The 23,560-nt window shown below is 36.5% G+C and overlaps 1 long non-coding RNA gene across 6 annotated transcripts; it reads right to left on the bottom strand.

Moving 5' to 3' along the window:
• Positions 1 to 1,601: 1,601 nt before the first annotated feature.
• On the bottom strand, positions 1,602 to 22,895 carry LOC149180576 (uncharacterized). 6 transcript variants are annotated; one of them, XR_016256945.1, is made up of 3 exons: positions 22,618 to 22,895; positions 12,420 to 12,530; positions 1,602 to 1,870 (listed from the first exon to the last, which is right to left on the bottom strand). It is a non-coding gene; the product is annotated as an uncharacterized LOC149180576 (long non-coding RNA). The 6 variants fall into 6 exon arrangements; XR_016256948.1 differs by lacking the exon at positions 1,602 to 1,870 and adding an exon at positions 10,560 to 11,380 and having other exon boundaries at positions 22,237 to 22,895; XR_016256946.1 differs by lacking the exon at positions 1,602 to 1,870 and adding an exon at positions 10,560 to 11,380.
• Between the last annotated feature and the right edge of the window lie 665 nt (positions 22,896 to 23,560).

Here is a 23,560-nt window from a genome sequence, read left to right as displayed (position 1 = left end):
AAAATGTCCCTCATAGACACCCAAAAATTAAAAAAACAGACAATGTAACTGTTCAATTTTTGGTGGTTTTTTTAGAAATTTCTTTTATCAATTTTATTTTATTTAACATGTAGCCAATAATTTTTGAAATAATAAACTCAAACGGAATAGTTTGTATAACTCAAGTGCGTTAAATATTTTTTTTTTTGAAATCTGAACATATTCATGCATTCAACCAACTAAAATTCATAAGCAGTTTCGTTTACATCAAAGTTCTGTTAAACTCTAAATTCCAAACGAAACCAAGTTCGGTTAAAATTGAAGTTCCAAACGAAATCAATCTTGTTTTCTTTGGCTCTTGCTAGGATTAAGTGCCCCACAACCAAGTTCCAAGTTCGGTTAAAATTCAAGTTCCAAACCAAACCAGTGTTGTTTTCTTTGGCCCTTGCTAGGATTAAGTGCCCAGGGGCTCAGTAATATCAACGTTGTTTTCTTTTGTCTTTGGTAGGGCATACTCAATCTTTTCGAAACTTTTGAATTTGATACTATTCAAGTGAATAGATTTGAAAGAACATTAACGAGGACTCATACATAATTGATATAATCAACTTTTGATAATCATTTAAATGTAGGTAAATAAACAACTTATTATTTATTTAAAAACAAAAAACAAACCAGTTAACAATGAGACTGAACGATGTCGTTGGTGCTGTGGTTTACAATATGGCTATGACTCGGAATCTTGATTTTTCACCATATCTCAATTATTTAAAAAAGTTGAGTATAATGTTATCAGATTATTCCCATTCCCATGGGGTGGAATACAGTCACAATGGAAAATCCAAGACTTCTTATTTTTTAAAAATTGTACTTCTCTTTACAATGAAGTTGACCACCAGATTATTCCCATTGGGTCCGAATCGAAATCCAAGAGTAACATATTTTTTTTAAAATTGTACTTCTCTTTACAATGAAGTTGACAAGGTCATTATTCTTTGCTATATTTTAGATTAAGATGACAAGATCATTAGCACACCATTATTGCGATGTGCTTTTCATAAGGTAGTATAAAGAATTGATATTGGTACATAATTATGAAAAATTGATAATGTTTATATGTTCTTTATGTTGTAATTTTAAATTTAAATTTTTTTTTTTTTTTTCGGGGTCATGATAAAATATTTTATGCTATTATTTTGAAATGTTGAAATTTCACCCTTGAAAAAAAAATTGTTATCCCAGCATCAACACTTTTCGTTTTGAGGGTGTTTTTTGCACAAAATTTACCATTGAGAAAAAAAAAATGTTATTCGAACATCAACACTTCGTTTTGAGGGCGTTTTTTGGACAATTTTTGCACCAAAAATTGGTTTTCACCGTCATTTTTAAAACATGTTGAAAATTTAGCTTGGAAAAAAAAAGGTGTTATTCCAGCATCAACACTTTTCGTTTTTAGCACTGTTTTTGATGTTTTTTCGGGGTTTTTTTGCCAGAGTTCCCGTTTTGAGTTTATAGTTCCCGTTTCAAAGTTTACATTGTTTGTAACAAAATGAACAAGAACAATAACAAGTGTAGAACTCACAATAATATCTAATCATGGTGTTGATTAGAAAAAAGGCACCCCCAAATAATTTATTATATTCTTTTAATCGTGACTATAGGCAAGCTAGCACCTACTAGCCTTCTTTCTAGCACGAGCATAAGCACATTTCCAAAAGACATTACATTGTGAATAAATAAAAACAACTGTAGAAACTACAACATCATATTTACACAAAATTTATCTTTTATAGTCATGTATAGTCTTAGCTTGCTTTAGAAACCATAAAAGCAAAATACAATGAAAGAACATTAAGTATGGAAATCATTAGATTTTCTTCTAGATCTTCGTCTAGCACAAAGACAAACACATAACAACATTGTAAGGTGAAAGAAATAGAGAATGTGATAGAATTACTTCTAGCAGAAACACAAGCATATTGCCAACAAGAATGTTGCAAAGCAAAATCAATATTTGCATCCTAGATTTCTTTCTATCACAGACACATGGATATTGCCAATAAAAACATTGTATTGTGAAATAAGTCTAGCACATGCTAGAATTATTTTTAGCACGAACACATGCATATTTCCAAGAAAAACATTGCAAACCAAAAAAAAAAAAATCTAACACAAGCTAGATTTCCTTCTAGCACAAACACAAGCACGTTGACATTAAAAATATTGCAAGGCAATGGAAATGTAACACATGCTAGACTCCCTTCTATTGCATAAAAGAAGATTCCCAACAACAACATTGCATTGTAAAGTAAATCTAGTGCATGCTAAATTTCCTTCTAGCACAAACACAAACACATTGTCAATAAAAACATTGCAATAATAATATTTCCTAAGACATCTCCATGCTTATCAAAATTGACCTTGCTTTTTAGAGACAATGAGGTTTTAGTCCATACCTACATAGACTGTTGTTACAATATAAAAAATCTTAAACCCTCAAATTACTTGAAGGCCCTTCATATGGAATATGTGGTCTAAGAATGGGATATCGTACAAACATAAGCATGTTGCCAACAACAACATTGCATTGTGAAAAGAAATGTTCTATATTACCCTCTATCACAAACACAAGCACATTGCCAATAAAAACATTGCAAGGTGAAATAAATATATCGTACGTTAAATTTCATTTTATCATAAAAACAAACACATAACAACATTGTAGGGTGAAATAAATCTAGCATGTGTTAGAATTACGTTTAGCAAAAATACAAACATGTTTCCAACGACAATATTGCAAAGAAAATTTAATGTAGCAGATGCTAGATTTGTTTCTAGTACAGACACAAGAACATTTCCAATAACAACATTTGCAGGGGAAAGAAATTTAAGCATAAGATAAACCAAAAAAAAAAAAACTTGTATCAACAATGGTAGGTGAAAGAAATCTAACATGTGCTAGATTTACTTATATCACAAACACAAATATGTTGTCAACAACAACATTACAGCAGGGTAAAAGAAAATCTAGCACATGCTATATTTCTTTCTAGCACAAACATAAGTAAATAGCATTATTGTATGGCTAAAAAAACCTAATACATGTTGGATTTACTTCTAGAGCAAACACGAGCATATTACCAATAACATCATTATAAGGAAAAAGGAATCTAGCACCCACAAGATTTTCTTCTAGCACAAACAAAAACACATTGCGAATAATAACATTGTAAGGTGAAAGAAATCTAATGTGTGTTATATTTCATTCTATCATAAACACAAGCACATAACAACATTGCAAGGTGTCAGAAATCTAGTATGTGCTAAATATACATCTATCACAAACACAAGTATATTGTCAACAACAACACTGCAAGAAACCTAGTGCATGATAAATTTCCTTCTAGCATAGACAGAAATACATTGCAAAATAAAAACAATGCAAGGCATTTGATTTCCTTCTAACACAAATAATTATATTTTCAAAATTAATATTGCATTGTGAAAAAAATATAACGTGTACTAGATTTCCTTCTAGTACAAATTCACAAACATATTGCCAACAACAACATTAATAGACAAAACAAATCTAACACATGCTAGATTTACTCCTATCAAAAACACAAGCACGTTGCAAATAGAAACATTACAAGGTGAAAGAAATATAATGCATAGTATATTTCCTTCTAATTCAAACATAATCACATAACAACATTGTAGGGTGAGAAAAATTTAGTCTGTGTTATATTTACTTCTAAAACAAACATATAAATATTTCCAATGATAACATTACATGACAAAACAAATCTAGCACAAGCTAGATTTCCTTTTAGCCCAAACAAAAACATGTTAGCAATAACAACATTGCAAGGTAAAAGAAAATCTAATGTGTTAGATTTCCTGTTGGCACAAACACAAGCACATAACCATTATAGAGTGAAAAATCTAGCAAATGCTAGATTTATGTCTACCACAAATAAAAGCACATTGAAACAACAACATTGTAGAGTAGAATAAATCTAGCCTATGCTAAATTTTCTTCCAACACAAACACAAGCACATTTCAATTTGAAAGAAATCTAGTGCATGTTATATTTCCTTCTAGCACAAACACAAGCACATAACAACATTGTAGGACTAAACAAGTCTAGTGCATGCTAGATTCATTTCTATCACAAACACAAGCAAATTGCAAGCTGAAGGAAACAAAACACATGCTAGATTCATTCTAGCACAAGCAACCATATTTCCAACAACATTGCATTGTGAAATAAATCTAGTGCATGCAAAATTTCCTTCTAGCCCAAAGATAAGCACATCACCAATAACAACATTGCAAGGTGAAAGAAATCTAATGTGTTTTAGATTTACTTCTAGTATAAACACAAACATTGTAAGGTGAAAGAATTATAGTGCATGCTAGATTTACTTCTAGCACAAACACAACCATGTTGACAACAACAACATTACAGGGCAAGGAAATCTAGCGCATACTAGATTTCTTTCTAACACAAACACAAGCACATTACAGGATGAACGAAATCTAACCCGTGCTAGATTTCCTTCTAGCACAAACACAAGAACATAACAACATTGTAGGGTTAAAGAAATATAACACACTAAATTTATTCTAGCACAAACTGAAAGATATTGCCAATAACAATATTGCAATAAAAGAAATCTAGCATGTGCTAAATTTCCTTCTAAGACAATCACATGCAAAATTCCAATAACAGCATTGCAAGGTCAAAGAATTCTAGCATATTTCCTTCTAGCACATACAACCAAATTTCCAACCACCACATTGCATTGTGAAATAAATCTAGTGCATGCTAACTTTCCTTCTAGCTCAAACATAAGCACATAAAAGCAATGTAAGGTGAAAAAAATATAACATATGTTATATTTACTTTTAGCAAAAACACAAGCCTATTGCCAACAACAACATTATGAAGCAAAAGAAATCTAACACATGCTAGATTTCATTCTATCATAAACACAAGTGTATTGCTAATAACAACATTGTAAGATGAAAGAAATCTAACGAATGTTAGAATTCCTTTAGCACAAATAAGCACGTAACAACTTTAACCCTTAGTAGCTCCCACACACATACTTTTATTTGCATGTCTCTTTTTTGACACCTAGAACCCCTCAAGTCATGTCATGGACTTTCTTTAGAAGCCGATGCACTTTTATCATAATTATTAAGTTATATGAAACCCGCTTTGTATGCACATGGGGTCTTACCCCCCCATACTCTTTTCATCTTATTTGGTCTACAGTGCTAATGCGTTTATTGGTGTGCATAAACACCAGACTTTTTAGCCTCAAAACATATAAAAGCATATGCCCACCAATACTTTGGTCCCAAAACATATACACATACATGCACTTTGCATTTAACACCCGTTACCTTTCCCATTTATTATAAGCATTGTAAATTAATTTAAATAAAAATGTGTCGAGTTTAGGGACACATCCCAGAGTTAAGGAGGGAGGGAATTGTCTAGGATATTGATTGTTTGATAGCATCCATGGAGGCTGACAAGTGTGGACAAGGGACATGTTGTAAAAATATCAGCTAAGGATGAGGGCAAGAGTATGCCTTTGAGTAACTGAACATGGGACAACAAGACCAATGGAAAGTTGGCCACGTAGCAAGGAACCAATTTGTGACTAGGTGCATATAGGATTGTTGGCCACCTGTGGTAACAATAGAAAATTCTAGGAGACAAGGGGGAACAACACATAATTTGGAGTGTCGAGAGGACACGGGCAAGAGAGGAGCAGCAAAGAGGGTGGAGGTAGTGAGCTCCTAAGAGAAATTGAGAATAAATAGCAATGGTAGAGGACACTATGTCGTAAACAAAAGAGGAGATCCTTCGAAGAAGCTTGGGGAAAGTTTGACAGAGGTCTAAATGGTGAACAAACAGCATCGAGAGCCCTTGAAAATGTTGGAGAAAAACTTGTTGTGAAATCTAGAGCATTGAGATTAAGTGATTTCTCTTCGATTGATAATTGCTTGTGAATGTTTTTTACTTCTTAGGTTAGGATCTTCTTTTACCAATGCATAAACCATAAAGAGATAAGAGACACAAAATATAGGCTATCAAACAGGGCCTAAACCTCTCCCACTTCAGAGGAAAATCCAAACGAATTCTTCTTCTTATAGAGACTTCAATAGACGAATACGAAACCTAGACCCTTGACCAAGAGCCCTCTAAGACCAATACACAAATCTTATGAGCTTGACCCTTTCCGTCCTTGAGTCAATGATGGTCAAATTGCTAATTCTTCCTTCCTTCTCAGCTACTCTTTAGACTTCGATTTTCTGTTGTACTTAGCTTACTTCAGAAACCCTAGCACGTGTGAATCATCAGGATTGTAACATTAATTTCCTTTGCTTTAGGTGGAGGCTACTTGTTTGTCAACTCGGCTTGAGATACACCCTTGCTTCTTCCCTAACTTAACCTTCCAATGGGACTACAATATTTCGGCTTCTTCTGCAACAAGGACAATCCCTTTTCTTCGCATGTGTGAGATCAAAGTGACCCAAAAACATATCCAAATGATGCCAAAGACTTCGCTCTACTTCTCTCCCTTCTTTGCTAATGATTAGGCTTCCTTTTAAGTGAACTTCGCATATCTTTATATCATACCGAATTCTTCACCGAAATTTTGCCTTCTAGAATGAGGCTGAGCTGCCTATTTATAGTTGTTCCCCAGTCAATTAAGCTAACTTGAGAGAGGATGAGCCAATATGTCCTTTTTTGAAGATTATTTATTCCATCTTGTAGCCGACTTGTAGGAGGTGCCTTTGCTTGATCTTGGAGGGCCCTCTTATACATGTAAGGACTCATACAAAAATGTAACATGCCCAAGAAGGGTCCTTCATACATGACATTGACTCAATTTGGCTTCTATGACTAGATAACAATACCTAAAGGTTCACAATGGGAACCTTAACTAAAATAAAATCCCTTGATCATAAAAGCCATGATTCAAGTGCTTACATAGATAATTTTATTTTCTTCTTTTCATAAAATCACAATTACACATATCATTATGAAGACCGAACCTAGTTACACTTTTCAACAAAACTAATTGAACATCACACAAGTTGGATTGTCAATAGAATGCAGATAACCTGGGAGGGCATTTGAAAGTTTGGCTAGGGAGAGAAGAAGAGCTCAACCAAGATCTATGTAAACAATTCATGCATCCATAGTGTGAGCGAAGAGTACGAGCTGGAGTGAATAGTGACGAGGAATTCTAGCATTGTTGGAGGGAGCTATGCTATGAGAGTGCATTCCCATAGATTTGCCTTGATGTAGTGGTTGAACGAAGTCAAAAAACACAAGGTAGAAGAAGAAAGGAGTTGAGCACGATAGCTCATAAGAAGCTAATAAATAAGTTGCCTTGTTACACCATTGACATCTTTGAAGGTCCCTATGCACAATCTGACTTTCGTGTCTCAGCTGATGGGTGGAGGTAGTTGGACATCTGGAACCCCTATTTCAACTGGCGGATCTGGTTTTAATCTTTTGAGAAAATCCCTCACTCATGCTCTGGAATCTGGCTCGAGGGTGATTGGAGTCTTGGATTGCAAGAAAGACCATAGTGTAGCCCAATCTAAGGTTGGGTGGAGAGTTGCAGTCTCGGACTCAGTTGTCGGTCCATACTTCAAGATAAGTATCTATGCCATTTAGCATATGCCATGAAATTTCATGTTATATAACCTATTGTTATGATCACTAAATGCTTGAGCATGGTTTACTCGTGTTGGATTGAATTTAAGCTGATGGTTCATAGACTATTGATAAGCATATGATGGGTTCCACGTATAATGCTGACTTACTAACCTGCCTAGAAATTATGCAACACCCCATGTGGAAGGTTATTAGTGTTACGGTTGGATCACATAAAGCAGACTCATGGTAGTAGAATCATAACATATATATACATTATTAATCTCTGCTCTATAGCAAGGCTGATCATGTACTGATGGGCTTGGAATTCCTTATATATATATATATATATATATATATATATATATATATATATATATATATATATATATCCATCCCTGTGCAATAGTTACAACTTACAACCCTGTTAGCTTAAAGTTTGAAATATGCATATGCATTGATATGTGTGCAATTAAGGTGAACAAACTGTACTCCTTTCAATACCAGGGTAGTGACCATAGCCCATAACTTGCAATGACTACCATGCTCAATTAGTTATAGGAAAATATATGTGTTTTTCCAATTAGACCTAGGCACATATGGCATGATGATGAGAGTCATGGGATATTATTCTCTGGCCGCCTTAGTCGCTTTTATGTTAAGTGGTTGGGAGTATTAAGACTCCTACATTCATTATTTAAATCACGTAAATGATACTAGTAGATCTGAGTGAGATTCTGTAAATTAGACCTGTTTATCCAACTAACTGTGCTATTATTTATTCTCGAGCACCTGAGAATGTGCTTTGAAAGGCAGTCTCCCAGACAGGCCTGCTTCTACTTATTTTTTGGAGAACACATGTCATCTGATTGTTCTATACATCAAAACCCAATAGACAAACTCATTCCTATACCTCCTCGGTCTTCTCCATTCCAACTATGCTGAATGGTCCTCAATTCAGAGACAAAGTACCAGTATTCTCTTCATGCAATCTCAAAAAAACTCTGAGGGCCAACCTACCTTCATTGGATGAATGGAAGGTATTAGCACATCTATTTAGTGTGCATCTAGATGTGCATTTGTGGCTTCTTCAGCACAGGTGTACACCACAGTGATGATTCGGTTTTGTGCTTGTGCAGAGGTGAGACATGGCATTTTATGAACAATGCTGCTCAGTGTTCCTGGAACAGAGTTTAGATTTTTATCATCCTTGCTGGCATGTGAAGGTTTGTCAAACCTTGAATATTCTCATCATGTAGATGTATTGATTAAGTTAGTGAAATTGCCACCTCCCCATTGACATCTTTTCATTACCAAATTGCCAAATGCTATAAAAAAGGTTGACCAAGGTTGTAGTGTGTGAACTCCAGTGTTTTTGCTGAGGCAGAAGCCATGCTTCTTTCAAGTCAAATGTCTAGTGCTACAATTCTTAGGGTACTTCATGGCTTGAGCTCTCTTGCTTCCTCACTTAACAAGGCAAAGGATTATTAGTTACTACCTTATAGAGATCATGATGAAAGTGTTATTATAATCAGGAGTCTTAAATTAGCCGCTGAACTTCTATGGTAACAACTGGGTCTCTGTATCAGTAAGATAGAAAAACTGGTCATCTTCATTGTCTATTGTACTTGTGTCTTCTGGTGCTAATGGAGTTTACTCCCTCTACCACCAGGCACACAAAATATCTTGCCATATATTGACGTATTTTTGTAATATGTGAAAAGTTGCAACCTCATCCAATGACACCTACACAGCTAGAATACACCAGTGCTACCTCTAGTGAGATAAAATCAGCTGCAAGTTCATCTGATTCCTTAGTGCTCAAGATCCTGGCCCATTGATTACACATAATCGAAGGGAATATCCTTCACTTTGACAAGTGAAACAACCATTAAAATCAAGGCAGCAATATCAAGATGAGTCCACACATGCTATATTATTAGATTGACATGGTAAACTGATATCTTGTTCTCTGTTCAGATTGCTGGGGCTACCTTTAGATTCGTTATCTTTTATTGTACAGACTTTAAACTAAACACATACCCAACCCATTTCCTTGTAAGCATTACTAAGCATAGGATGATAACATGGGGCATTTTCCTAGATCGGATTCCAGCTTAGCTATTGCCTTTGCTTTTGGGCATATGGAAAGTTAAGTGCATTCTAGGGGAATTTGATTGCTTGTTTCTTTGTGTCAAGATATCTGCAAATGTCCTTTCTGACACTGTGACATCAATGTAAGAGAAGTCCTTATAATGAAATGGGTATTTATCTCAGGAGTTTATTCTTGCGCATTCTCACACTTTCAAAGCTTGCATATGTGCCAGAAATCATTGACAAGTACCTAGACTTGGAAGAAAACTCAAAGTTGCTATGTAGTGACCTAACCCAATTCCAATTCAAGAGGTACAGAACTTAATCAATAATAGAACTCGAAGGGTTATGCTGCTACTGAGCTCCATTTCATAGAAACAGAGATCTCAACGAGTTAAAACTCAATCCATGGACCATTGAAGAGTTAGATCCAACATTCAGTATTGGAATGAGAATATATTAAATACACCAATCTTATCTATGCGTTCATAAGCAACATCTGACAAACACCTTTGGCATCTAGCCCTTAGTTTTTACTAGAGATGCCTGAAGCATCATTACATAAAAAGAATGCAATCTTTTGGGAAGTCCATTCAAATGTGGAATCCAAGTTAAGCATTGATATTAGACCTTGCATGCACATTTCATGGATTGTTGTAGTAGTGACATAAAAATGGACTAGGTCAGTTATATCATATATGTCAAAGATAGTCTAACTCGGAGTATGAAACTGCCATCTAATCTAGAAACCTGACTAAATGGTCCAAACTTGAAACTGTGACCCTTCTTTGCAAATTGCATGTGCTACCAATTAACCATACTTAAAAGGCTTTAAATTCAATACTAGAGTAATCTTATGGAGGAGCTGTTGGGTTTGGAAAGTCACCACAGAACAAAGGCCATTAGGTTAATCTCCTGAAACAAGGTGTTAACATAGTCTTCTGAGAGGCACATTTTGCATCAGGAGGTTTGGAAAGTCACCACAGAACAAAGGCCAGTGGGTTAATCTCTTGAAACAAGGTGTTAACATAGTCTTCCGAGAGGCACATTTTGCATCAGGAGAAACCCTAGACTGATCTCTTTTTATGAGGAAGCAAAAACATGAAAAATGTTTGGTTAGGTAGGAATACAGCTTGTCAATTTGGTCTAGCTTGAGTGATTAAAAGAGAAGGTTGTTAGGCTCTCTACCATTTCATGGATTGATATAGTGATGAGACAAAAGAGGCTCCCCCTTGAGACTTAACTAGGTCGTTCATAACAGTTGTGGTGTTGGTGCCTTAACTTAGCCAGAAAATGCCAAAACTCTATTGATGCACAAAATTTATTACTGAATCGACCTCAGAATATGCCATAGTCACTGAATATGACATGCATGGCTGTACCAAGGAGGCCCTAAACTTTTGAACAATGGAACCTTACATTGGTATGGTCAACCTACATGGGGAGAAACAAAAGATTTTAATAAGATGCCAGCAAAACCTAGACACTGTTGTGTGAGATTATTGCTTGGTACCTGCAGATTGCACAACGACATCTGTGGTTGAGCCAGCAAGAAGTGATCCCTTCAGGTGGATCTTACCAATAAAATATACATAGCGGTCTCCGATCTCCGGGGTCTGTGAACCACATAGACATAAACCAAATGAAAAATAAATAAATTTACAACAACAACAAAAAATCATAGGTCTAACCAGCAAATATATATATATATATACACATGCGTCCCATTTCAATGGTGTACATTCCCAAAACTCATGTCCGTCTGTCCTAGTGTCAGTGTCATGTGTGACTTAGATTGAGCATAAACAAATATATGTGAGAAAGCAAAAGCATTTACTATGGAAGCCAAGTTAAGCATTGATATTAGACCTTGCATGCACATTTCATGGATTGCTGTAGTAGTGACATAAAAATGGACTAGGTCAGTTATATCACATATGTCAAAGATAGTCTAACTCGAAGTATGAAACTGCCATCTAAGCTATAAACCTGACTAAATGGTCCAAACCTGAAACTGTGACCCTTCCTTGCAAATTGCACGTGCTACCAATTAATCATAGTTAAAAGGTTTTAGATTCAATACAAGTAATCTTATGGAGGAGTTGTTGGGTTTGGAAAGTCACCACAGAACAAAGGCCAGTGGGTTAATCTCCTGAAACAAGGTGTTAACATAATCTTCCGAGAGGTAAATTTTGCATCAGGAGAGACCCTAGACTGCCCTCCTTTTATGAGGAAGCAAAAACACGACAAATGTTTGGTTAGGGAGGAATACAGCTTGTCAACTTGGTCTAGCCTGAGTGATTAAAAGAGAAGGTTGTTAGGCTCTCCACCATTTCATGGATTCATATAGTGATGAGACAAAAGAGGCTCCCCCTTGAGACTTGACTAGATCATTCATAACAGTTGTGGTGTTGGTGCCTTAGCTTAGCCAGAAAATGCCAAAACTCTATTGATGTACAAAATTTATTATTGAATCGACCTCAGAGTATGCCATAGTCACTGAATATGACATGCATGGCTGTACTAAGGAGGCCCTAAACTTTTGAACAATGAAACCTTACATTGGTATGGTCAACCTACATGGGGAGAAACAAAAGATTTTAATAAGATGCCAGCAAAACCTGGACATTGCAGTGTGAGATTATTGCTTGGTACCTGCAGATTGCATAACGACCTCTATGGTTGAGCCACCAAGAAGTGATCCCTTCAGGTGTATCTTCCCAATACAAATATTCTGTGGATGTAGCGGTCACCGATCTTTGGGGTCTGTGAACCACATAGACATAAACCAAACGAAAAATAAATAAATAAATAAAAACAAAAAACTTCATAGGTCTAACCAACATATATATATATATATATATATACATGTCCCATTTCAATGGTCTACATGCCCAAAACTCATGTCCGTCTGTTCCAGTGTCAGTGTCATGTGTGACTTAGATTGAGCATAAACAGATACATGTGAGAAAGCAAAAGCACAACTACTAATTGCAGAGGAAATACAGGGGACACAAAAAAAAGGTACAGAAAATTATATTTCACTAATTAACTAATTCAATTGAATTACTTCTTGTGCCCCACAATGATTGATTGAGACAGTTAGTATTTGGGAATCTTTCTTATATTATTCCTGTTGGTTCATTTTACTGCATTAGTGATAGTTTATTGGTTGACTAGGGCACAATGATTAGTGTTATTTTCTAAAATTCAGTCATAAGCTGATGTTTTTCAATATTCTGTGTCACCCGATTCACCAAATTGAGATGAATGCTTCTCATGGAGCGTTGGGTCCCACTCTTTAGGTGATAATAATTTATTTTTATGTAAGCAATTCTCTACTTGTAAGGCTACGTGGGCTAGAAAGATAGCAAGAAAGTTCCATATCATCATATTTGTCATTTACTGGCATTACCTTGACATCTTCTCATCCTTCCTGATAAATATGATGACATCATCTTCCCATCCTTGCTATAAACATCATAATATCATCTTCTTATCCTTTCTGGAATTTACTTTGCCCAACTTGAGGTGTATTTTTTCAATGGCATGGTTTTCTGGTTTATTCCAAAATTTTGGAGACTTTCTTCATCCATTTCAAACAGTTCTAAAATATCCAATTAATTCCTCTTAGTGATATCAAAATCGAAACAATCATTGAACTGACCGACAACAGAAATCAAAACTAAACAAAAAATGAAAACAGAACTGGACCACAAAACCAGTCAACCAAAAAATAGATAAAATATTCAACTTTTGGAAAAATTACAAATTCATGTGCATCCATATGAATCCAAACGATCATACACAAATATGCAAAGTTTTTCATGTATGTAGCAAGCAAGGGTGCATATAACCAAAATAGCGCCAAGTACAATCCATATCTGAAACCAAAATACATCAACAAAGATGTTCTAAAACTCTCCAAATCAGCCCAACAAATTCTTCAAATCAGCTCTCCAAATCAACCCAAGATACTCAACTCAAAATTTCCAAATTTCTGCAATGAATTGTGAGTCAAATGGAGGGTGGGGAGCTCTTTAAATAGCATTAGGGTGGGCCTCTGGTTAGGTTTTCATGTTCAACCTTTATATATTTTATCGATTTTTTTTAAATATTCAAGTCGTCCCCATCACCAGCTATATGGCTTTGTACAGAATGGAGTTGGGCGGTTCTGTACAGAACCAGTTAGTTTTGACATTTATCACCAATTCCAGTATGGAACCAGCCATTTATAGTGTGGAACATTCAATAGAACCAGTACGGACCCCTAACCGATTGGTTCAGGATGGTTTCACCAAAAATAATCTAGTTCTGATAACATCGATTTCTCTGGCTAATGATTTTGTCTGGCTTCTGTCAGCATAACTTAGAACTTTTCATTTCCAAACTTTCAATACTAGGTCTAAGAATTTAGAAAAAGGCTTTTCTAGTGTTGGTAAGATTGAAATAGTCCATGCATCTAAATCCATGCATGGAGAAATCAAAACTACAGTTTTAAGTTTGTAGTACATTTCAACCAGCAATTCATGTCGCAAGGGTGTTGTTATAGGTTTCAAGATTTCAAAAAGGATAAAAGTTATGTTACATAATCATAGCTTTGGTTTAGAACACCTAAAACAATCACAGATTGTTTTATGACAGTTTTGCGGCATTTATATTTCTGGATTTACGGATTGAAAGAGTCCAGGACCTATATAAAGCACTAAAACGATGAATCTCACAAGATTAGTTGAACTAATGAGACCTACTAGGTCAAATTCTTAGCAAATAATTCATCTTAAAGATATCAATCAATGACTCATTTATTGCTAAAACACAGTTCAACAAAATGACCATAAAAAAATTTATGGCTTCAACTCCTAAAGTTTTATACACCTTTTGATTTTACTTCAAATATGTGAAGCATGTTGGCAATTTATGGCATGGAAACAGTGTTCCATGATTTCAATTCCAAGAGATGCATTTCTTGAACAAATTCTAGATCTCTTATTTTGCATTTATTAAAATAGCTCTCTCGAATAATTGTTCGGGTTCCTCTCCTTTCCTGACATAAAACTTTGACAAATAACCCAATAAAAAGCAAACAAGAATAAAGCCAAACCATAATGGATAAATTATTTCTCCAAGCATTTTGTATACCATGCAAACAGTAACAAATAACTGACATGTTAGGCGGCTACAATATGTTTCACATTGGGGCTTTCATTAACACTTCAAACACATGTAATGCTGCAATACAGTACTCTCAGAAAAACTCAGTACAATCCTACTCCACAAATCACCCAATATATTGGCTCTTACACGCTTAGGATATGATGCAATGACTGTCCTGTCACCTGGATGGCACATGCGAGCTTTGATTTCCCTAACTTCATGCCATGGGGAGTCTGTGAGCCCATAATGGCTAAATCAAACCTTGAATCCAACATTTCTATTGACAATTCTGCTCTGGTTACTGTTGATTCCAGTGTTGATGCAACTGTGTCTGGACAGAAATTCCTGAATGGTCAAAATGCCCTAGGAAGTTCATTTTGGAAGTCTTCCACAATGAAATGGATCTTTTCTTGATGGAACTCCAATAGTCATTTAGCTTTCTGAATACAATTTTGTGTGTGCTGATTATCAGCAACAAGCATTGCTTGGCCATTTCATGGACCACATTCCTTTGTGGATGATCATCAAGGTATGGATGCAGGAGGTAGGGGAGTCTCAGATGGCTTTGGAAAACTACCCATAGCTTGACCATGGGCTTCCTTTTTGTTTTATTCTTTGAATAAAGTTGTTTTTGATGAAAGTGTTTCCAGCAATCCTCGGTACATATAAACACCTTAGTTGTCTTCTCCTGGTGGTATGAGAAACTCTCGGTGAAGAGAAACACACAGTTATGTCTTTTCCTGGTGTTTGCATCAAGTTCCCTGGGATAGCCATGCAATATTGGCCTTTCCACAAACATATTTCTTATTCTCTCACTCACTTTAACTATCACAGGCCTGAGAAACTTTACAACCCTCAGGGGCCAGAAAAGCATGCCTGAAGTTTAACTTGTCCAAAGACCTTAAAGAATAAGTTCTGATTGGGGTTGGCAAGAAGATGTTTATATAACTTGTGAGGTACCTCTCTCCTTAGAGCCTATGGGAGGGAAAATTTCTTCCATCCAAATAAAATGTAAATGTTATCAAAGAATAAGGGAATCTATAAGACAATGCCTCCAGAATATCCTTTTCAATGAAGCACTTCAAGTCAGGGTGGCCACACTCAATGGTCATTTGAATATTGTCAAGATTCAAAGTGCCAAAGGGGCACAATTCCAGGGCCATCATCCAATGGCTTAAAACAGGCGATAGGCCTACAAAAGGATTTTTAATTTTTTAGGGGCCCTATAATCAAAAGAAGGCTTGAAGAGAATCTCCACTACGAAATCAACCAAGGGTAGGCTTACTTAAAAGATGAAATTGAGAAACAATATACTTCTCAGTTCTCCCTACAAAAGATTTTTCAATTGCAAATACTAAATGAGGAACGTCCATGCAACCTTGTCTTGGAGTTGTGTCACAAACTTTATGAAGCGCAAAGAATACTGTGTGACTAGTCTTTGACTTTGGGTAAGCTAGCTGCTACCCTCTCAAACATGAACAATGATGATGGTAAGCCCTAGGATTAGACAGATTCCAATGTGAATTCTATAATGCTACTTAGTACTTTGTCAATCCAGACATTTTGCAGAGGTTTACAAAGAATCCATCACACAGAAATCATTGAGAACCAACTTAAACAAAGGCATTATCAAGTTTATACCCAATGTTAAAGATTCCAAAGTGAATATGAGCTGGAAGCCTATCACTCCGTTGAATGTCTCATGTAATAGTCTTACCAAAGCTCAACACTCATAATCAAGCATATTCTCATGATTATTATCAAACCTGAGCAGACTTGTTTCACCAAAGGGCAATTTATCATCGAAAATATTATTGCAGGCTGTGAGGGCATGGAGTGGCCCAGTCATTATGGCCATAACATCTTATTCATAAAAAAAACCAGCTTCGAAAAAAAACTTACAAGATAGTAGGGTATCCCTTTATTCTACCTCTTGCATTTGAGCCAACTTCTCTAAAGGCTACTAAAATATTATTCACCAAGACCTAACTTTGTCTCTCTTAATGGGTGTAAAATTAAACCAGAGTTAATCCTTCTTTGATCAATTTTCCAAACAGAGGCCAGTTTCTTTCTGATAGCTCATAGGGTCAAGGAAGGTCTCATTAAAGCGGATTCATCTGCACAAACCATACCCAATGATGCTTGTGAATGTGCTAAAACTCAATGTTCTGGAACAGAAGTCAATTAATAATGTGCTATGGATTACTTAGGCATTTTCTGCAAGGCCCTAAGCTCTAAACATTCAGTGAGCTAAAACCTATTGCTACAGGTAGAGCTCACAGGACATGCTAGATTGACTTAAAGGTAGAGCTCACAGAAGATGCCAGATTGACTTAAATTAGAAGGGCGGGCTTGTGTCAAGTCAAGCCAGAAATTCAAATTCCTAGGTATTTCTTTCTCTTTTCAAGCAACATTTGAGGAACAATGGGACATGCTTATCCAAATACGGGAAAAGAATTTTGGTAAATGGATTTATAAGCCCAAGACTTTAGCAGCATGATTTCAAATCTACGCTAGCGTTGGCTCCCATGCATGTTATTATTTATTGTATGTGCTCTGGAAGGAAATTGCATTCACATAGTAAAAATTTCTACTGGGGACTGAACCTTCAATCATTTATCAATAAGCATTACCCCAGACAATTTTAAGATTAAATGTACCTTTCTGGCCCATAGTATATGGAAAGCTTGGAAGGTTATAAAGCCAAAACCTCCATAATATCCACCTTGGCATCCCCACAATAAATAACTTTTGATAAAAACATATATTCTGGTTTTACCAATTCCCCAACTCGGCTTGGCAATAGGTATTGACCTGCTGTAGTCACTTACTTCACATTTCGATCCCGTAAAAGCAATCCCTTCCTTGGAGATTAATTACCATAAACTGTGGACTTCCACTCAACTTGGCAGCTTATGTGAACTGAAAACTTTTTATTCATTTAGAAAAACAAATAATAATATATTGTTCAATCAAACTCTGGTCATTAGTGAATTTTGTTGGGTTGCATATCATTGTCTATACCTAGAATCACCATAGGTGGCCTCATCCTCTAGACCAGCCTCCAAATGATAAGCTAAACAAAGTTCCATCGATAATTTCGAAGGGTGAGAAGCAACAAGAAAATAATCACTGAGAAGTTAGTGCCCCAAAGACTGAGCCAAGAAACAATCCATCAAGAAGCCACCAACATAATGACAAAAGGATGAAATGCCCACATTGGGATCTGATACAAACTGTTATGATGTACTAATGATCAGGGCCTTTAATTTTGGACTTTCCTTGATTTTGGTTTTGGTATGTCATATGGCACTTTACTAGCTAGGTGTATTAAGGGCCTTTAATTTTGGACTTTCCTTGATTTTGGTTTTGGTATGTCATATGGCACTTTACTAGCTAGGTGTATTAAGGTCAAGGTTTGAGATGTTATATGGTTTTCTTCCAAACCAGTTTTGTAGCCCTTAGTAGCACCATTTTTCGGTTGAAACGAACCATGTATGTATTGTCATCATTAATAATAAAAAGAAGTATTACCCACCAAAAACAAAAACAAAAAAAAGAGGTCTCAAGCTTCCATTACTAAACTTGAACTCAACCTTTTACCAAATAAACACACGTCTTCAATAACACATAGAATAATTAACAGTTCCAAAAGGGTTCATTCGCTTGGGGAGAAAACAAATCAAATAAAACAAAAACAAAAAGAGGTCTCAAGCTTCCATTCCTAAACCTGAACTCAACTTTTTACCAACTAAACACAAGTCTTCAATAACACACAGAATAATTAACAGGTCCAAAAGGGTTCCTTCGCTTGCGGAGAAAACAAATCAAATAAAACAAAAACAAAAAGAGGTCTCAAGCTTCCATTCCTAAACTTGAACTCAACTTTTTACCAAATAAACACAAGTCTTCAATAACACATAGAATAATTAACAGGTCCAAAAAGGTTCCTTCGCTTGGGGAGAAAACAACCAAATAAAAAAAATATCACCAAAAACTCGCTCGAACTCAGGTAAAAGTCAAAGAATCCATATAACTCCCAAAATTTTTGGAGCTCAACAAAAATTTGGTTGCAAATAAAAAATGCTACAGAAGCAATAAGTTCCAATTGACTCAAGAGGCACTCAAAACAAGACATTTTCACACAAAACGTGAGTATTGGAAAATAAATTTCGTCAATTTTTGCGGAAGTTGCACTGGGAAAGCAGTAGCCTCAGTCAATCCCTACTACTACACAAATAATTGTCATGATTTTTAGTTTTTAACGCAATCAAATCCAGTTAATTTATTTATTTTATCTTTCCATGCCAAAAATTCGCTCCACGACCCATTTCATTTTGGAATGTGATGCTTTCAGAAACATCAGGGACAATTATGGCAATATGTTTGCATCGGTCCCTTGGCATTGTCTTTTTAGCGAGGTGACTGTTAGAAGGTTGGGTCAGTTCATCGTCAATTTGAATAAGAAAATGGTTGAAATACAAAAATCGAAAAGCATGGAGGTTGGTGATCCCATAGACTATTTTTAGTCTCATGGACATTAAAATATCATTCATTCATTCATTAAAACAATGAACCGTAATCAAATAAATTTAAAAATAACTCCATGACCATCCCCAACCAGAAAAAAAGATCCATCATATGGACCCAGTAATTAATGAAAATGACATCGTATCTCAGTCGCAGGCCTCAAAATTATATATTGACAGACATCATATACCATCAACATTATCATTGGTTTTTTATGTCACTATATTTTCCATCGCATCACCACTTGACATTGCGTGTCGTGCAATCGTTGTCGAAACATTATCTATAAACCGAAGGGAATATCATTTTCTGTGGGTCGTTTGGTGGAGAAGTAATCATCAATTCAGCGGTTCTACCACAGACTTTACTAGTGGATTTCCGAACCTGCAAACTCTTTTATTTGTTTACCAAGATGGTCGGAGGAAGATGCCACAGCAGCAGGCAGAAAGGATTTTCCCCATTAGAAAATAGTGAAGTTGCAACTAGTTGCTCTTCCTGGGATGAAGATAAAAATGAAAAAATATCCTAATCAGTCAAAGAATTTAAATTATTTGAGTTGCAACAACTGGTGAATGAAGTTGTCTAGTAGCACCCAGATTTAATTCAGAAGCTCAAGGTAACAGGGGATTGTCACGAACAACAAAATGAAGTAATGCAAAAGAAGGTAGATAGTGTGAGTTGTTTGCCTGAAATACAAAGTTCGGGAGTTTTGTTCCTATCATGTCCCTTCCCAAAAGAATTTGTAATAGGTTTTGTCTCTCCACAATTTTGTACAAATTTTGTTAAGGAAAAGGACCGAAGCAATGTGTACTTAGGAACTTAGGAGAAATGAAGGCCAGATTAATTTGCTAGTGGAAGGTGGGGGCCACCCACGTGGGAAAATGCATTGGGCAATTCGAATTGCCTTGGAGGAAAATCATATGGCTTTCGGAGGGGCCCACATGGGGAAAAGGGAGGCCCACGAAGTCATTAGAAGGAAGAGTTCCTCACTTGGGGATTCATTCATTCTTGCATATCGAAAATCACTTGAATATTTGCTCGAGCTGCTTAGCTGAGTCAACTGGTTGCTTAGCCACGAATCTCTCAAGCGGGAGATTCAACATTACCTTTGGGGGACTATGAGTGCCACCCTAGGAAGGCATTTTCAGAGCACCAGGGAGGATTCATAGCCAACACATTCATCCACAAACCAACAGTGCATATTTCAGGGCCAGCAGAGAAGGGAACACGCAGTTGGGGACAAAGCTTTATTGGGTCAGCACTTGCCGGAGGAATCTGAAGAGTTGAAGGACTTTAGGAGGTCAGCACTTGGGAGGAGTTTTGGAGCATGTGGGTGCAACAATTGGGCAGTTCAAAACTCATCCTTGGAGGACAACACAGAGGGAGACACTGAGCAACACGTGGGTCTTGAGGGAGAGAGCCATAGCACAATAATTACAGTTGGAAAGGAAGGAAATTCATAAAGGGTCTCATTTCGGTGATTTGGGGCAGTTTTGGAGAGCTTTCCTAGCTTCATTCAGACAGGCCGAGTTTGTCAGCTTCAGCAGAGGACAGACTCCTTGGGGGTCGAATTTCAGAAGTTTGAACTAGGCCAAACCCTTCCTGGGTTTTGGTGGGTTTTTGCTGAGGATATGGGAGCTGAAGTTTTATAATTTTCTGAGCACGGGAAGCAATGATTCCAGCGTTTTTGTTCCAGTAGACAGCGTAGATCAGTTCTAGAGCAGCAGTTGGGCAGCTCTCAGATTAGCATTTGCTCACCTGGGTTTTGGCACGCTTGTCCTTGGAGACAAGCCCAAGCCTAGGGGCACCATTCCATTCACTGTTGTATTTGCCCTTGATGATTTAATAACATGGCTCGACAGTTCTCTATTTCCAGCGTTTTCATGGGTGTATGATGTTTATTTCACATTTCTGATTGCTAGATTGTCTGTTTGCTTTGTTATCACTTAATTTCCTAGTTAGAAACATTACAGTTCCGGATCACTCCTTCCCCGAGAATTCGACCAGAGGCAATGTTGTACTAGCAGTAGATCCAATCCAATATCCTATAGTAGATCCTCAGGATGTAGAGGCAAAGTTCGATGAAAGAAATGGGAAAAAGGTAAATAAAATATCTTGATCCTGGGATCAAATCTCTCTTCCAAGATCTCTCCTTCAAATTGGGCTTTGAACAGTGGCCCTTTACGTGCTCCGTTCTCCATTCGTCTTAAAACTCTCTCTACAGGGAAAATGCTCATTATAGAGAATGCCATTCCAGAGAATAGGTAGCCAAATGGTACATACAATACCAATGCCAACTTTCATTGAAAGCAAGGCATGTAATCTAGATGCAGAAATTCAAACGATCCATAGGATATCTACAATGATAATGCGACCTTTCTGTTTGTTGGAGTTGAAAGTTTGAATCCAAACAACAGAACTTGTTAAAGAGTTTTTTGTAAATCTGAGTGATTGTAGGAAGGCCAGATGCGTAAGCTAAGTCATCTGTTTTGGTCTCCAGTGTTTAATGAAATAGGGGACCTGGTTATGGAAGACTATTATATTTATGCACTATGTGCATCACCTTCATGGTGATTTTCATTTTAATTGAACAAATAGAGAGGGAATACTTTAAAACGACAACCAAAAAAACAACAAAATCTGCAAAAAATGCAATCTGAATAATGCGGCAACAAAGTTCATTCAACGCAGCAACAACTTAAAATTAACGGATATCGAATTCAAAAAGGTATGTAACTCCATATTGAACCCTAACAAATGTGGATGGGCTCGAAAGTTTTCTCACCTTGAGAAACTGCCGCTGGCTGGGGGCTTAGGTGATGAAAATTATGTTAACCAGTTTCTACCCTATGGTCGACGATGTGCTTCCCATACTTGAGGACTTCTGCCCCGTGCACCGATTGCCAGGTCCATGAAATTCCACTGACGAATGCATCTGGGCATTATGATTATTATTAATGTGATAAGTGTTATTACTACCAGCCCCGGCTGCTACTGCCCTCCTCCCATAGGACCATGTTTCGCTGGATACCTCAAACTATACGAGGCCTCGAGCTTAGCCGCTGGGAACTGCGGCTTATTATTAAACCTACTAATTTGTTGGTCTCTGTGTAACCTCTCCAACTTTAAAAGCATGGTAAAACCTCAGTATTAGAGGAAAATATACCTTGTAGAAAACCTGACGCCAAGGGTTTAACGGTGAAACTGTGGCCAAATCCTGCAAAATGAAAATCCACAGACAGCGGAGGAGAAGGCAAGCTCAATGCTGTGAATGGATCCGAATCGCTTGAACAAATTCCCACAGCAATGAAGCTCCGAAGTTCCTGAATGAAAGTCGAGTAATGATTCCAGAGGTCCATGAGTGAGTTTAGTTAGTTTGAATTACCACAGCAATGAAGCTGAAAGTCGAGTAATGATTCGAGAGGCCCATGCGTTTGTTTAGTTAGTTTGCTTAACTTTTTGCAATTTTCACTGATTGAAAATATTTTAACAACGGAATTAATAATCTCTTTGTTCAAATTTCATGTGAATAATTAATTTAAATTTTTTATGGGTATTTTAATATTATTGAAAATTTAATTTTTTTTATGGGTATTTTAATATTATTGAAAATCTCTCCATCACTTTTTAGATGATTATGGTGATATTTCTACCTGGTTCAATTCATTTAAGGTTTTTTTTAAAGAGTGTTGTTAATTCACTTTCAGGTTTTTTTTAAAGAGTGTTGTTCAATTCACTTGAAGGTTTTTTTTAAAAGTGTTGTTGATGACTTAGGTTTATATGAGAAGCGATTTTGATGTTTTACGAGAATCACATTTTTGTAGTTGTTTTGAGTTTGAATCATGTCAAGGGAAAGGGGTAAGTGCATGGTCATGGCTTGAATCACAACGGCTTCCCAGATGACCATAAGTAGAAAGCCAAGAAGGAGAAGACATTGGAACCTGTGGCACCACAATCAGTGGTGGCTTGAATCACAAGGGTTCCCCAGACGACCATAAGTAGGACGTCAAGAAGGAGAAGACACTGGAACCCGCAGCACCACAATCTCATGTGGGCTGCGCCGAGGAAATCGAGAGGAGCTTAGAGGTTTCCAGTTTTTAAAGCATTGG

This window comes from Pinus tabuliformis, chromosome 3_2 (genome assembly GCF_031772625.1).
Source record: "Pinus tabuliformis cultivar Carrire ecotype Pingquan chromosome 3_2, CPIR1, whole genome shotgun sequence".
Taxonomy (NCBI): Eukaryota; Viridiplantae; Streptophyta; class Pinopsida; order Pinales; family Pinaceae; genus Pinus; species Pinus tabuliformis.
This window is presented reverse-complemented; position numbering and strand designations above follow the sequence as displayed.